At 33.9% G+C, this 3,435-nt stretch overlaps 1 long non-coding RNA gene across 2 annotated transcripts; it reads right to left on the bottom strand.

The window, feature by feature from the left end:
- LOC108663723 lies at positions 1,393-3,049 on the bottom strand. Of its 2 annotated transcripts, none has more exons than XR_001929734.1 (3): positions 2,792-3,049; positions 2,659-2,694; positions 1,393-1,607 (listed from the first exon to the last, which is right to left on the bottom strand). It is a non-coding gene; the product is annotated as an uncharacterized LOC108663723 (long non-coding RNA). The 2 variants fall into 2 exon arrangements; XR_001929735.1 differs by lacking the exon at positions 1,393-1,607 and adding an exon at positions 2,450-2,489.

The following is a 3,435-nucleotide window of genomic DNA, read 5'->3' as shown; positions in this document are numbered from 1 at the left end:
TATATTTTAAAGTAAAAGCAAATAAAATTTTCAAATGATTCATTCAAACACATATGCATTTCCCAAAACAATTTAGATGCAAGTTCACTCACTTGTCTCTGTTGGTTCTTTAATCCACTCTAACTTCCACTAATGCTCCAAGTGGAGATGTGGGGTCTCGTTGGAACCTATCACACACAATAGCATCACACCAACTCAATTAACATGAATATTATTCCAAAAGCTATTTTCCTAAATCAAGTTTTGCTAGTTATTCCTAACTAGCTTTCAATTACCATTTGATTAGCTATTTATTCACACCACTCTAGTCACACTAGAAATAAATAAATAACCTTCAGAAATAAAACAATCTATAATTTAATTATTGACCATCATCAACAACCTAAAAATCAACCCTAACTCAATACTCACCTTGGTGAATTTGTACTTGAATTCCTTTTCAAGAATTTTCCTCAAGCTATTATGAAAAGTCTCTCTCTCTCTCTAAAATGTCCAACTAATGAGAGAAAATATTGAGGAAAGACTTTTGAGGGTTCTTGAGGTGTAGAAGTGAAAGAGCGTGAAAAATCCTATGAAAAGTGTATCAAAGCATGAGAATTGAAGTTCCTTTGAGAAACTTATGGAGGTTTCAAGGGATGACTTCCATAGAAGATGGAAAATGACCGACTGCTAGAAAGAAAGCTACCATCACAACAAAACCTATAGACTTAAGGACATTGCCCCTAGAAGGGATTGTTATCTCTACAAAATGAAGCTCATTCTTCAATGTCGACATTACCGAAGAAGAAGAAGCTGCTAGTAGTGAGGAGAAAGTGTTGAAAAAATTTTATATTTATCCTATAGTTGACTAAAGTTCCACTTATTTACAAAATGCCATTGCATAGTTGACTTTGCCTTCTTCTTTCCTTTGGCTCAAACGTTTTACTCTTTTAACATTGAGAAAAGGTTCACAATAGATTAGAGGTACTTGAGTTCATGTAAACCTAGAAATTTAGACCTGAGACCCAAAATGACCATTTTACCCTTATCATGGAAATTATCATTATTTTTATTTTCTTCACTTATTTCATTATTATATACATCATTCATTTATTCCTTAGGCCTACTTAGGCCTTAATAATATTAGAAAACCCACTTCTAGGAGCTCAACAAGGAAAATGACAAAATTACCCCTAATCTATGTAATCGTGTCTACCTCCATAACACGTCTGTGAAGGTATAGGTTTCACAGGCCCAAGCAAGCCTTTCAATGAAAACTTGTTCATTAGACCTTTTGTTCCTCATTTACCTCTAAAGTTCTTAATTCATAATTTTCAAAAATAATTTCTTCTCAAGAATAAATCATGGTAAATGAACATATACCATTCACAAAATAATATTACCATTTGCCAACTTATGGCGACATTATCATGCAAACCAAACATATAGTGTTTACAACAAATCTCACGAATTACATTTAAATAACCATATACACATACAAAAGACCTTGACTATCAGTGGAGTGACTCTAGCGTGGGTACTATCATGGAGTGTCTTGGTAAACCTACCGTACGATGAACAAGAGGAAGCACCTTTACCTAGGATTCAACTACCTTCGAATCTGAAAGCTAAAACACGAAGTTGAAAAGAATAAGTATAAACCTAGTGAGTGAACATAAGAAGGGAACAAGCAAACAACAAGGAAAGTTGTAGAAAACATGATGCACTTATGTTAAAAACAATGCAATTTAGCTTAATTTCTTATAAAGCCCCTTAATTCAACCTTTGGTTATTTAACCCTTTATTGTTGAAGGATCCATGATCCATAATGAAATCGAAAGTGAAAACCACAATAAATATCCGAGCAAGACAAGCAAGACAGAGAGTTTTTTTTTTTGTTGAATTGAAAATCAATTTGGAAACAATTAACAATTTCAACATTCAACATTCATTGCAATCACTTAGTATTTTCTCTAACATTTCTATGATATGTGTAAACATGTATACAACTACCGGCTCATCAGCTCATGTGCACTCCCACACTGCACATAGCTGGAATCATCATCCACCGGTCATCAACTCATGTGCACTCTCATATAGCTAGAATCATCACCCACCGGTCATCAGTTCATGTGCACTCCCACACTGCATATAGCTAGAATCATCACCCACCGGCCATTAGCTCATGTGCACTCCCACACCGCACATGCACGGTTACAATTATCAGACAATATTATCATTCAAAGCATAACCTACATATCGCATAATATAGGAACACATGAGTTAATCACATTGCACAATTTCACAACGTAAAGACATTTCATCAAGGGCTTGTTCCCAAGCACATTTTAAAGCAAAGGCAAATAAAGTTTTCAAATGATTCATTCGAACACATGTGCATTTATCCCAAAACATTTTTAAATGCAATTTCACTCACTTTAGCAATGTCACCTAAGAAGACTAGCACCCACAAGATCTTAATCCAGGTAGTCCCGAAATACCATTGAAACCTATAATTGCCAATAAATAATAATAGCTTCAAATATATCATAATTTAAACTTAATAATTCTAATAGGCATACACTTGATAAACTACTTTCTAACCTAATTTTTAACCTAGAATTCTAGTCTAATTCTCAAACCCATCATATCAACTATTCCAATTTAAAGGTTCTTTACCTTGGTGACCTTGGAGGCATAAAGATCAACAAAAACCTAATATTTTCAAGAAAAAGAATTTGAAGAAATTAGGAAATAAAATATGAAAATATAACCCATAAATCCATAAATTTCAAGAGTTGAAAATATATACCTTTTAGCCTTAAAATGGAGATTTAAAGTTGAGAATTCAATTGTTAGTGATGGTGAGGTAGAAATAGAAAATAAATGAAAGAAAGAGAGATTTTTCCTTCTCTCTCCTAGGGTTTGGTTGTGCTAGAAAATAGTGTTTGAAGCTGCAGGTTTGGTGCCCAAAAAGTTAGGAGAAGAAAGAAGTACGAAAACAAAGGAAAGGAAAAGAAAACAAAGAAAAGAAAATGAAAAAAAATTGATTTTTTCATGGTGGAGGGAGAAAATGGCGTTGGGTGGGTAAGGAAGAAGAAGAAAATATCTTTTGGTGAAGATAAGAACCGGTCATTTGATGAGGATGAAGAGTCAAATCTTCCTTTGGAAGCTTTGACCAAACTAATGGCAAACTTACCATTTTGCCCTCCAAGGTTTTCACCCTTTTTAATTGTATCCTCCCACAATATTTTAATTCCAATTTCTTTCCATTTTTCTTCCTTAACACTTGTACCAATAAAATGTCAAGTTTATGCTTCAACGCGGTATCACCGCAATATTTGAATATTTGCTTACCCGCGTTAGCTTTATTTAATAAAGACACGCGAGCCCCATTAACGTCATTTATTTCCAAAATTTCCTTGTTCTTCTTCTCCCCCACTTAGATTGACCATA

The sequence above is a fragment of the Theobroma cacao genome, chromosome 10 (genome assembly GCF_000208745.1).
Source record: "Theobroma cacao cultivar B97-61/B2 chromosome 10, Criollo_cocoa_genome_V2, whole genome shotgun sequence".
In the NCBI taxonomy this organism is placed as follows: domain Eukaryota; kingdom Viridiplantae; phylum Streptophyta; class Magnoliopsida; order Malvales; family Malvaceae; genus Theobroma; species Theobroma cacao.
This window is presented reverse-complemented; position numbering and strand designations above follow the sequence as displayed.